Source organism: Fukomys damarensis, unplaced genomic scaffold (genome assembly GCF_012274545.1).
Source record: "Fukomys damarensis isolate Sample0158 unplaced genomic scaffold, DMR_v1.0_HiC HiC_scaffold_30, whole genome shotgun sequence".
Classification (NCBI taxonomy): domain Eukaryota; kingdom Metazoa; phylum Chordata; class Mammalia; order Rodentia; family Bathyergidae; genus Fukomys; species Fukomys damarensis.
The window spans coordinates 18537907-18552120 of NW_022900942.1; the positions used below are offsets into that span (position 1 = coordinate 18537907).

General features: G+C 33.7%; 1 protein-coding gene across 1 annotated transcript in view; it reads left to right on the top strand.

Moving 5' to 3' along the window:
* Positions 1–14194, top strand: part of Dsel (dermatan sulfate epimerase like) — a 55926-nt gene extending 41732 nt beyond the window's left edge. The window contains exon 3 of the mRNA XM_010635439.3: positions 13965–14194. The gene's annotated coding sequence lies outside the window, so the exon portion shown is untranslated. The remainder of the gene's footprint in view (positions 1–13964) is intronic.
* Positions 14195–14214: the final 20 nt, after the last annotated feature.

Here is a 14214-nt window from a genome sequence, read left to right on the forward strand (position 1 = left end):
AAAAACTATAATAGTACACAAGAGCCTAATGGGTTAATTAAAAATGTGAAATAGAAAGAAAAGGGCTAAAGGTGTAGGAAAAGTGGGAAGGGTAGGCAAAAGGTAATAAGGGAAAAGAAAAAATATGAGAAAATGAAAAAATGGAAATAAAGTGTCTGTAAATGGGGAGGGGAGGAGGGGGTGAAGGGAGGGCAGGCACAAGGAGAAAAAATGAGAACCAAGACCTGTCATGTAAAGGTACAAGGTCCCAATAATGAATGTAACTGTACTGTATGCCTAAAATGTATCAATAAACTCAATGAGGAAAAAAAAAAGATGTCCTATGCACATGCATCACCTCCACATAGTAAATGTGAATATTATTCAATCTGAAGATGTTACACTAATTAAAAAAAACTCACTTGTGGTTTTTTTTTCTCTCTTAGGATTCTGTTCTTTCTATTACTGAAATAATTGTTTCAGTGACAATGAAAGCCTAAGGATGTATCTCAGTGGTAAATTGCTTGGCTAGCGTGCATGTGGGCCTGGTTTTAATTCATAATATCAATAATAAAAGCCAAACTAATTAAAAAAATGAAAACTTAAAATGAAATATATTAATAATGCATTCTGAAAAGCTTATAAAGTTTGGAAAGTGTATTAAATATTTAGTAAGTAAATACCTGTTCAACATTTATAAAACCACTAGAAATTGAACATTTTGTTAAAAATAGCAACTTCTCCTTTTGAAAAATAAGTGCTGTAGGAGCTTCTCTTATTCATGGAACTTCCTAAGTGATGAATGAATTAATATTAAATGCTTACAAAATTTCAAACAGACTTTTGTTCAGTAATGTAACTATACTTAGTTCCAAAAACTTTATTTATTTTTTCCCTTTATTTATAAGCGTATTTCACATGAAATAACTTAACAGTAAATACACTCGTTTTGCAAAATATTACTTTTATAAATTATAATGGTAAAGATAAAATTTTCCGCTTAAATTGTTATTTTTAAGAGTATAATACACTGGGCTGCCAGCAGAGGGGCAGAAATAAGCAAACAGGGGAGATGTGAGCACAGCGTTCAGATCTACATTTTGATGAGGGGAATCAGTGTCTTCTAGGTATATTGTAGAAATACATTAATAATTTAGTGGGAATATGCCTTCTTGCTAATATCTCAATAGTAAATATCTGATAACTGAAAAAAAGAGTATAATAAATTATAGAATTAAGTTAATTTGGTTTTTCTTTCTTCCTTTCTTTTTTTCCCTTTTCCTTTTCTTCTCTAATTCTCTAGCCACCATTTATGAAGTCAAAGTTATAGCTAATGTGAAAGACTTACAAAGAAGCTGACTTACATAACTGCAGAAAACAGCTTCAGAAATAACATGGTCAAAGAACAGCTCCACCCACTCCTTAAACAAAGGCAAAACCAAAAGTAAGAACTTTGAACCAGATTTAGGAAAGCACTTTTATTTTTCATTCATCAGTTTCTGAATTCTTGTAAATGGAAAAAGGTATCATATTTTATTTAAAGATGTAGTTGTCCCTCTTGACTTTTGTCACTTGAATTCCTATTTTATACTCTGCTTTTACAGCATTCTTCCTCCATCCTAGTTTCCAATTCTGGGTGGATAGTAATATCAATGATAGCGAGTTCTCTTCAGGTACATTCTATTTGTTTCTTGGTGCTCTTCGTCAGTGGGTTTTCAAAAAAGCACACTGCAGCTGACCTCCAGAAGGCCAGAGCTAAAAGTTGCTTGGCTCAAAGATGTTCTCTTTTCTTTAAAAGACAAAACAGGTTTCTCTGATGGGTTGCCTGTATTTGAAAAGAGGGGACATTCTTTTCAATGTGATATTTACTATAAATCTGGCTCCAGAAAAGTGATGGTATTTGAGATTTGGATTTAGAAACTTGAACAAAGTTGCATTACTTTCTGTGCAATATTTAGGGTTAGTCCACCAGGCCATTTTATTGAAGTAACAAAATTCTCAACTGCCATTATTTCATAAGGGAGTTTATTGATTTTCACATTTTTTGTTTCCATTTATTTCTATCACTGGTGAGAAATAAAAGAGGAAATGTAAAATATGCAAAATTTTAATCAGCTTTTGACTTTGGAGCATTATCAGTAGATCAGTGCCACTATATATAGTCATATGTTTGCAAATAAGTAGGAATTCAAGTATGTAGCTGATGGTGAAGTCAACAGTTGAGTGATATCAGTCAAAAAAGATTAGACGGAATTAAAAAAAGTATAAATAAGGTATAAATTCTGGGAATACCAATAAAGGCTGAACAAAAGATTAGAAGTGTTATCCATACAGCAGGCTTGCGATTACACAAACACCAAAAAATGAGGTCACAAAATTTTACTGTCAATAAGAACAGCTCTTAGATTTCCAGGAGGGGTCCCAAATAAGTTAATGCATGGCCTCTAAATCTATAGTCACTTATAGTTAAACAGGGCACACGGATTGCCTAATCAATGCACACCTATCACAGGTGTCTCTGAAGTTGAAGAAAAATCACCAGTTGGAATTCAGGTTCTCTAACCCTGTTCTTTCACACAGTTTTTAGAGTTAACTGAAATTTTAGGAAAAAATTAGGTATTTCACACTATAATTTCCTCAGAACTCAGCAACTCCATAGGAAGTGGCTGGACCTTTCTTTATAAGGAGGTGGCTTGCATTCTATAGAACAGAAAAAGTTCATTGTATTTGAATTCCTCAAAACTCAGGAGCTTAGTAATGGGTGGTTTTAGGTAAATGGTGGTGACCTAGTGAAAAATGCAGCCAGGCTTAATTTGGGGTTGCAAGCAAGACTTACCCAAAATATCTTCAGAGGATAGTATGAGTAAAGTTTATTGAGCTGAGCTTTTTATTGACAGGCAGAGAGCATGAGATCAGTGATGTTAGACTAGGAAAGTATCAACAGTTATGTGTCAACTGGCTGTCATAGCAATGGCTAATATTTTGTTGCTTCAGGTGTGTGTTTAAGTAGCAGTGAAAGTGAGGTGGTTACAGGATGTTGGTGAAGCACTGTGATTTTTCCCAGAGCTCTGGCATTTTGGAGCAGCCACTCTGGGAACTTGAGTACCACATACAAGGTCAGACGTATCAGGTGGCAACACTCTTTAGGTTGCCTATGTCATATTGACTAAGGAATGTTCATTCCTGGTCCAAAGTCTCAGTGAGTTGACTTCTTATTTTAATTCCCATTAATATAGCTGATTACCCAACTATCTCAGGCCCTTACTCCAATTAGCTTCATTCATAGACTAACTAAACAAACCATCTTCTATAAAAGAAGATCTCAGGAGGAACAATATTTTAGCTGCGTTCCCTAAATTTTGATATATGCTTAATTATCATTTGTGTGATTACTTTAAAGTTATACTTAATTATCAAATATAGAAGGATTAATAGTTATACATTATTATATAATAGATACTGTATTAATGAGATTTTTTAAAATCTCCACATTATATTCTCTGTTTAGGTAACAACTGAAAATCATTCATATATCCTAGAAAACAATTCATTCTGCAGTAGTTGGCTGCAATATATTCTATACATCATTAGTAAACCACATTATTTAATGTGTATATATCACCAAACATAATGAGTGCATACATACTATTTTATCTTTATTAAATTTATTGGTACATTTTAGGTATACAGTACAGTTACATTCATCGTTAGGACCTTGTACCTTTACATGACTTATCTTGCTTGGTTCTTATTTTTCCCCATTTCCTAGCCCTCTCTTCACCCACTCCACCCTTCCCAGTTTACAAAGGCATTGTTTTCATGTTTTTCCTTTTATTTTTTCCTTATTTTTTTCTTTTCCATTTCTTCACCCCTCCCACTTCCTCTGCTCCTTTAGACCTTTTCTTCCTATTGCACAATATTAATTATGCATTTTAATCCTTATTTACACTTTTAGTTTTTTATACCAGAGAAGCTCTTCAATATTTACATATAGCACACATACATTTTTTTAATGAGAGATCTTCTGAAATCTAATACAATGGCTTTGTCTAAGTTTCTGCATAGTTTTAAATGTTTTTGCTTTATAAACTTGTGTTTTTGTTATCAAATTTTCTTTCATTCTCCTTTTTTTCCTATAAGCTAAAGACATTAAGGTAGAGTAATAGGTTTCAGTGATATATGTATACTGGGTTTTGTTGTTGTTGTTGTTGTTGTTGTTGTTGTTGTTGTTGTTGTTGTTCCAGGGATCCTTGCACTTGCGAGGCAGGTGGCAAAACCACTGAGCTAAATCCCCAGCCTTGGTTTTCAGCATTTTATTTCTATTCATTTTTAATCTGAAAGTACACATAAGGTATTCTTAATCAGAGCCAAAGCTCTTAATAAAAATGTCAATGTAGATAAGTAATTTCCTCTTTTGCCTTAATCTTTACCCTACTTGTGATGGAGAAAAAAACTCTCAACCTGATAGAAGAAAGATATGCTGAGTTCATGGTTTCACTGCATCAAAAAATAAAGTAGTTAACCAAAAGAATAATTTAAGAGAGTTAATTAGATATAAGAATAGCGATTAGATTTCCAGGAGGGGTTCTGAGTGGATGGCCACCGAGGCTCTTTGTCAAGGGCATATTATACAGCAAAATCCAACTTGTTTAACTATGGGCCAAATTACAATCAACCTATAAGATTACAAGTACAGTTGCTTAACCAGTATTGGTCCATTAGGGAGACAAGACACACAGCAAGGATATATTGTGACCATCTTTTGTTTTTGATTATGTGTGCCTTTTAAAATAACATTACAGACAAAGACATTCCAGAAATGGGAGTATGAGAGGGTGTTTTAATCACCCACCCACGCATCTGATGTGCTATCTGGGAAAACTGGGCCCGGTGGTCCTAAATCCAGTGTAATCTTAAACTGCTATTTATCTGTAGGGAGGCTCCTGTACCTGGCTATTTTGAAATTCACCTGCAGCCACAATTTTAATGTGTCTCATTTTTTTCTCTGAATTACTTGATCTTTCTCTGAATGTCTGTTAATTTCTATCTAACTTAGCTTAGCTGTCTATACTATTAGGAAAATGTGGTGAAAGCCAGATCAGTTTTCTTATCCAAGTATCTAAATAGCTCACAGGCCAGGAATAAAAAAGAGTATTTCCTCTGTTTATAGAGGGCAGAAAACATCCACATTCTACTTCTGAAAGACTCCTTACTCCAATCCTTTGTGTGTGTGTGTGTGTGTGTGTGTGTGTGTGTGTGTGTGTGTGTGTATAATTTGTTTTTTTATGAAATCTAGCAGGCTTTCACTTCACTGTTCCATGTATATAACACAGGGTTTTTTAATCTCTGCTTTGAAGATTGTCTTTTTAGTTTGGTGATAGTTTGATTATAAAATGCCTAGACATGGTTTTCTTTGTATTTATTCCACTTGATATTGATGGAATTTTAAAATCTTTTAATTTATGATTTTTGTTAAATTTGGGATATTTTCCCAATAATTCTTCAGATATATTTTGTTACATTTCCTCCTATTCTCCTAGAATTAAACTTTCATGATGTTTAAACACTTGTTTTAGATTAACTTGCCTAAACTCATAAAATAAACTACGTCCTTTAAAAATATTTTCAGTTGTTTTAGTCTTACATGTAGTACTTGGAAATTATTGCATGCAAGCATACCTGCATATGTCAGTATTGTGGTCAGTTTGTTTGCTCAATTTTCTGCTGCCCTTCTTTGCTTTTCTCTTTTTAATGCTCTTCCCTGACTCAAATATTCTAACTTCAGTGGAAGCCGTGACAAGTCTAATTTGTCAAGAGAATAGTAATTCAGGTTTCTGTCTAAGTTTTAGTCTTTATACATACACCCAAATTTACTTACTGAAATTGGGTGAGGAGACGTGTGTTAGCTTTTCCACATTTGAATATTTTAATAATGTTTTATATGATAAGGAGTTTCCAATTCGCTAGACAATAATGAAGAGCAGACAGTCTTCAAGAAGAAAGAACTTCAGAGCTGAAAAGCAGTTTTGTGTAATCATCTTGGCCAGCTATTATAGATAGGTAAATTAATTAGATACCTTTTAGGCAGTTAGACTGGGTTGGCCTGAAAGGAGCCAACATGGAGGACAGCTTAGGAACCAACACAGAGGAAAATCAAGAGAAGCTCTCTTTCTCTCAATAAAATTTTCCTACTCTTAATGTTCATTGTTTATAGAATTCATTCTTTAATTTTAGAGAATGCAAACTCACACTTTGGATATCTAGCAGGTTCTGGAGTTGCATCTATTCCCCCTATATCATGGCTTTGTAGAAAATTTTGCTTTGGTTAGAAGTAGCCTTTCTTAGTGGTACATTGTTAATGGTAAATGTGGTAAATGAAGGCAGTCTGAAAGTTATCCCAATATTTACTATTAAACAAAGACATATAAATACTCTAAATTTTCTGGAATGTATTTTTTTGGGGGGTACCAGGGATTGAACTCGGGTCCTTGTGCTTGCAAGGCAGGCCACAGAACCTCTGAGCTAAATCCCCAGCCCTGGAATGTGTTTTATTTAATGTTATTTTAGACAATTTATCTGTATTTTGGGATCTTTTTCTTGAATGTGAGAGTTTAGTACTTCAAAATGATATTTAATGTGAATAATAAGGTTAAAAATCCACACTTTATACTTGGAAAAGTCTTAGGTTTTCTGTCATTTTGTACTCACTAGCAACAAACTAGATAAGAAATATTTCTTTATCATCATTCTCTTTATTATAATTTCTCAAGTTTCTTGAAATTACAGGTTTTCTTGCTAGCAGTGCACTCCAGATATTATTCATCCATTTTTCATTTGACTGCACCCCCGTGATAAACTTCAATAACCTTGAAGCAAAACTCAGATCCCAGGGTATGATCCTCATTTTTTTTTTCCCAGTAGAGAAATCCTGAAGCTAAAAGAAAAATAAAATCTCTCAGTGACATTTTAAAAGGTTTTTGATATGCTAATGATATCCTTTCAGAGCTTACACAGTCCATTAGGCATAGAGAATCATACCCATCACACTCCAGTTAAACAAGCATCCCTGAAGTACTATACTCACAATCAATAAAGGACCAGGACACTTACTAATGATGTAAAAAAAAAAAAAAAGGATGTATCCCAGGTCTCCTTATTAATTTTGTTAGTTTTTATTGATAGTTTTTTATTCTTTCATAGAGGTATGATAATGAACCCCAAGTTGAGAAGCAGCATACTCTATTTCTTAAGCATATTCTGTCTGAAATTTTAATAAAAATAAATCTTTTTTACTTACTATTGGTGATTATATTATTTTTCACGATCACTGCAACATTATTTTTATAAGGCATCGTTTTTCTGTGATGTATTTCTCAGTGATGAGAGAAGGTCTTGCAAACAGCTAGTGTCAAACATCTGATGTTTTTCTTAATGAAATAAATTGGATTTGTGCCAAAAATTAATGAGAAATATGGATAATATGGATAATATATACATATATGAGAAACAATAAATTAAACATTTTCTGGTTGAGAGGATAGAAAAAATCTGACAAAGAGAAAAGGGAAAGTATGATTTTTAAAAAATGTAGCTTTTGGACACAATCCCAGTTTATTTTTTATTTTTTGAGCTTTAATCTCCAACCTTCAGTTGTTGAACACCAAGGAGAGGTCAGTTATACTGATATTATAGTGGGAGCTGGGTGGTTAATTATCATAATCTTATTTGGATGTCAGGGACTTTGAAATATAAAGTATGGTCAGAGAAATATTATTTTTTTTCCTTTTTTTTTTACCATTCATGGTTGTCTTTTAGAAGTGAAATTTTATTGAATGCTAACACATGATAGTTATAAGGTTTTACAAGCAAAATTTAAAATTAGAGTAAACAACATTTTGCTCTACCAATTACGAGTACATTATTATATTACAAGAATTAGGTTTCTATTATTACCTCAAATATATTTAAATTTCCCTTCTTAATGTGTTATATTTATCCAGTTATAAAATATTAAATGACATAAGTAACCCTTATTTAAATTGATTATTAATTGTTAGTAGAGTGTACTTGTTTTAGGTGCATTTTATAGATGACTAATGTCCAACCTTTAATCATTACAGTGACATTGTCTGAACTGTTTAGTGTTTAGATACATCTAACAGCTGTAACATAATCACATAAGCATAAATCTGAACTTTAATCCGGAGGTAATCAGTATAATATTTTTTAAAAGTTTTATATCCTCGAAAGCCTCTACACTTGGAAAATGCATATGCATTTAATGTGTCATGAGGTTAGCATTAATTAGCATCACAGCTGTAAAGAAATCTTCACATATATTTGTCTAGTTTTGACCCTTAAGGCTTAATTTAAATTCCGTTAAGATATTATATAGTGTAAATAGTGACAAGAATTAAAGGAGATCTTTAGAGCTCTTATACGTGTAGGAAGGAGTGCTAATGGGCACAAATAGACTTAACTACACAATATATAAGTGAATTTCATTTATGTAATTGCAAAATTCCTCTTTAATCAAAGATGCCTGTTATAGATTTAGATTTAAATGGCTTAATTAAAAAAGCTCAAAATTTTTGATAATTTTATATGTCGAAGCTCTAGTTGTAATGTATATTAAAAAAAGCACTTGCAATTTTGTATGTAGTAAATTTTTAAGCTTACTTTTATAGCATAATTTGTCTTTAGATGGATGTACATCTCTGTAGCAGAATATAAGGCATGTTATAAATTAAAATAATAGTTATTCATTTACACAATTATAATTTGATTATTAAAAACATTTAAATAATCTTTAACTCTTAAAAATCAACTTTCTAACCAAAAGCCTAACAATGGAAAACACAAGAAATTATCTTAGTAAAATACAAAACTTCTGTTTCTAAAACTATTTTTGTTTAATCAAGAGTATTTTAATATTTTAAGAAAATGTTAGAGTTGTAGACATAGAGAATGTAACTTTTTAATTGTAGTTTCTTTAATAACATTTATTAGGGTGGGTTTTAATAAGACTCTAGGCAGAAACTGGTGAAACTATCCATCAAGGAGAAAACTGAAGCAAACTGGTTTAGTCAGCTGCTTTTCAGCCAAAGTATTGTCTAGTTTTTTTGTTTGTTTTTTCCCAAAAAATCCCATTTAGAGAATTTTTTATTACTAATTATAAAATTATATATTAGAAATTTAAACCAGTCAATTTGAGAAAGAAATCTCAAACCTTCATGATTATATGAAAACACATTTAAGACACAAAAATATATTATTATTAAAGCTCTAAGAAACCAAGGATACTTACTGAATTAAAATCTTAACAATTATTTCAAATGACTTATGAAAACCTAAGCATAGCATTGTTAATGTTTTTAAGCTATACATTTCTAGGTGTATAATCAAAAATGGAAATAGAGAAGTAAGTATAAATTATTAGAAGAAATTTTATTTTTCCTCCTCATTATAAAAAAATGATTGAGGCGTTGTGATTTTTTTTTCTTCACTTGTATTTGGAAAAATACCAACCTTTGAAAATTCATCCATTTTAAATTGGTCCCAAGTTTAGAAAATATCACACAAATGTGACATGTTGGAGACAGACCTTGAGTTTCCCATAATCATTTAAGATATACTGTATATTTTTTTTTGTTTTGTTTTTGTTTTGTTTTGTTTTTTTGAACTCGGCTCCTTGCACTTGCAAGGCAGGCCACCGAACCGCTGAGCTAAATACCCGGCCCCTGTACTGTACACTTTTAAGATATTCACTGCAATTTCTTGGAAAGAGAAAGAAAGAAAAAACAAAACAGAAAAGATGAGATCTTATTAGGTTCCTGAGTCAGCTCGCTTGAGACGCCCTATCTATCCCTGTTACGCTGTGTCCACATGGTGCACCCTGAACCAGGGCCATGCTATGTTGCTGTGAGGTGCCCCAAAGTGCTGTTATACCAACTTGTGCATGAGATACACTCCAAACCCGCCCAGGCCACATGTTCAAGGTCCATCTAATGCCGTGCCATGTGTATAGCTTGCTCTCTTTTTTACAGCCAGAACTGACCAGAGGGGCAGCTCTGCCCTATGATCTCCATCAGAAATATTCATAATTAGCAGCTCTACCTTGTTGTCATAGGAAAAATAACTCCCAACCTGTTAGGTGGATGTTGGATGTGCTGAGTTTGTGGTCTCATAACATCAAGGAATGAAGTTGTTTGATGAAGGAGAAGGTTAGGAGAGTTTTAGTAAAGAAGAGTAGTTCTTGGATTTCCAGGAGGGGTTGCAAGTGGATGTCCTCATGGCCCCACAATCCAGAGCCAATTGCAGATAAGCAGAGCCCAGGAATGGATCCACCTATCACAGGTGGCTCTGGGATTTAAATGGCAACTAGAACTCATGCTTCTAACTCAGTTCAGCAATTTGGATGTTAGAGAAAACAGTGTGTTATTTTGCATTTTAAATTTCTCAAATCTCAGTATCTTAGTAGGGACTGTCTGCAACTAACTTTAAAAGGGAGTGTACTATATTTATTTCTTGTTCCAAAGTCCCAATTCATTCCCTTTTCTTATTTCAATTCTTAACAATAACACTGATCACCCAACTCTACCTCAGACCCTTCCCCTATCTGTTTTACTCATAAACTAATTAAATAAACTACTTTCTATATTGTTACTGAAGAGTTTAAATTGCCCAGGGTAGAGGCAACTCTGTTCTCTTTTTTTGCCATTGACTAGTTTGGGTATCCCTACTACTAATGCTGGAATCTGTTTTTCATGTGCAGAACAAATGTTTTTGCTCTTGGCACACAGGTATTTTCACATTTATCAACAGATGAGGAAAGCAAGAAAACATGTGTTACATAATACTTCAGCTTTACTAAAAAATTTTCTCCAAGTACCGTATATTTAGGGATGTGGAACACATAAAGAACTCCTAGAGAGTTTAAAAGTCCAAAGATGTTAGTTAAAACTATAGATCACATATTATTTTAGATAGGAAGACAAATTTAAAGGTCAAAATTATTGTAAAATTATCAAAACCAAATAAAATTGAGGGAAGCAACCCCATGAGTTTCCCAGAAGACAAAAATACCTGTAGGCAAGGCTCAACAGGTGGCTCTAGGATCCAGGAAAGTCATGACAGATGGGTGAAAAGGGATGAATTGTCACCCTTCTCATCAGCCTTTGAGCCTCCCCTCCCTTCTGTATAGATGCCACCCCCGCTCAGTGGGGTGCACTGTCCCCTGAGCCATACATTTTTTGTTTTCCAGCTCTGACTCATCCCTTTTACTCTCTTTTTCCTGTCTTTCTTTGATATCAACAGAAGTGGCATAATTGACTTTATGATTTTCAGCAATTCTATCCAGAAGCTACTCTTGCACAATGAATGGAATAAAAACTTTGGAAAGTGAAAAGGTAACCAAAGTATTTTTACCAGGTTTTGGGGTATTGTAGTCCCTCCTCAAGGTAGTTTCAAGGTTCTTTCTGTCTTGAACAAAGAATTGGTCAAGAGAGGCAAAAATGGTAATTGGGCTTTACATGTATTAAAGGCACACAAATGAACAGGCTCTGAAGCGCCCCTATTCTCCTGCCTTAATAGCAGGAGACCCAGAGCTTGGGAAGAGGCATTCTTTGCATTGATTCTCTCTGGCTGTCTGATCCCTAAGTCAAAAATATTAAAGACAAAGTCTTAGGAATCTACATCAGGATGAAATAACTGCACTAAAATTTGGTCTGCTGCTCAAAAGACACAGTTTACTATTTGATAACCACAGTTGCAGAAAAATTCATACATTTTACTCCATAAAACTAAAAAACAGGCGAGCAGAAAACGCCAAAGTAAAAAAAGGAAAATGGAGAAATGTTTATCAGTGTATCACTCATAAAACTAATACATTTAGGAATAGGGAACGCATACAATGACAACATTATAAGGAGTGCATAGCAGTGGATAAAAATGTAGAGAATTTATCAGAAATATGTTTAAAGCTGATCTGAACATACAGGAAGATATCCAATTTCTCTCCAAATAAGATGCATTATAAAAACTTGCATACTATCAGAATAGCAAATATTAAGAAGTACAGTAAGATACTTCTATAGTAATATACCAGCAAAAATATATAGAAATACAAAATTATATGTGTGTGTGTGTGTGTGTGTGTGTGTGTGTGTGTACACGAGTGTGGTAAAAATTAAAATTGGTGAAATTCTTGATGAGTAGAATTTAGAAATATCTTTTTAAAAGTAGATATGCGTTAATTTTTATTCCATTATCAAAATTCTAGGAATTTACTCTGAACATATTTCTTATTCGGTATAAAAGTTCATATTTATTTATTTATTTATTTATGGTACTGGATATCGAATTCAGGTTCTTGTCATTGTAAGGCACCACTCAGTGACACCACTGAGTTTAATCTTCAGCAAAAGTTCATGTTTTCACTGGGTGTGGTGGCGCATACCTTTATCCCAGCACTTGGGAGGCTGAGGCAGGAGGATTGTTGTGAGTTTGACACCACCTTGGGCTACATAGTGAGTTCCAGGCCCATCTCATCTACATAGTGAGATCCTGTCTCAAACAAACAAACAAACAAACAAAAAAGTTCATGTTTTTAAAGACCATTTTACATATACATTTATGCTTTATTAGGTATTTTATAACATATGATAAATATGTTCTGTATTTTCTTAAATATAAATGTAAACAGTTTTCTTCCCAGGAATTTGAAGATTGACCTATGTGAAAAAAAAAACAAAAACAGTTCTTAAAAAATAATCTTTAGTTATCATTTTTCTTCTTCTTAGAAAAACACTAGAGTTCACATTTTCTATAGAATAATCATACAGTAAATTGTTTTCAATTGAGATATTTATTTTTATAGAACATCTCTGCTTTTCATACATTTTTTGTTGCGCATTTTTGTTTATACATATTGCTACTTGCTTTCATGTAAAGATTCTTTATAAGTCATGTGGACTTCTGTTTTCTGGTCAAAAGCATTCATAAAGGCTTTACTGGCTGAAATTACAGATAAATGCCAGCTTATTAGATGGTTGTGTTTCAAGGTATTGGATCTCATTATTACACAAGGATCTTCATGAGGTTTTCTGCTTGAAGGAATGTGTATTTCCATTTATCTTTCTGGAACAAAGTTAATCTTGGTATTTCACTGATTATTAAAAATGCTTCTAGTTTGTTGGGCCCCAAGATACCTGTAGAGATGTTTGAAGGTCCCCTAAAGAGAAAACAAGCACAGCAATCACCACGTACAACCTATTTAAAGAAGGCTCAAAATTGAAATCGGCTGGTTTCTGCTTCTTTCCACAGACCTTTGGCAGTCTTCCAAGGTGTTTTGGGGAACTGATGAAAATCCTTGTCTAGATGCAGTGGCCCCCTGCATTCTTCCTGAGGACTACAGAAGGGCACCATAGTGTCTGCATAGTATAGACAGTGCTGCCCAGTAGCAATGTCTCTAAGATGGTTGGTTCCCAAGGAAGTAGAGTGAGCTCTGAGGAGAACGTGAGGTAGGACTACCAAGAGTGCATGAAGTCACTACCTGGGAAACGACAAACCAGAAGTTTCTTCGAGTTGTAGATTAACTTAGGGTACTTAGATCATCTTATCTAAATAAAGCCAGTGATTTGAACAAAAGAAGGGAGTATGGAACTATGAGTCTCATTTTAGAAATGTGAAAATGGAATCGTGGCGTTACATTACTCAGTGTTGCTTAATGCACACATACTCCAGATTTAGTTAGGGTAAAAAAAATAAATGTCATATGCTATCCATAATGATAGATGTTTTAATTATTAAATTATTTATAATATAATATGCATTAGACAAGGGCTTCTCAAAATGTCACTTGCAACTGATAAGCCGAGGAATGGAACACGCGTGTTGGATGGCTTTCCCCTTTCAAACACATACATGGAATGCTACTTACCTATCTGGAAAGCACTCCAAGTTACTTTGCTTTGTTTTTCTCACAGAACAGGAAAGACGGAAGACAAAGGGAAGAACACCCATGAGTAAAGAATCAAGCTCCTCCGGAAGTGAGGACAGATTTCAATCACAGCACCAGTCCCCAGGGCACTCGGATCTGGCACACAACCATCAGCCCGCTGTGCTTCTGGAGAGCAGCCAAGACCCTGTGACCCTGTGTCTCCTTGTGACCCTCTGAGCTACAAGTTTGCAGAGCGTCAGCTATGCCAAAAAAAAAAAAAAAAAAAAAAAAAAAAA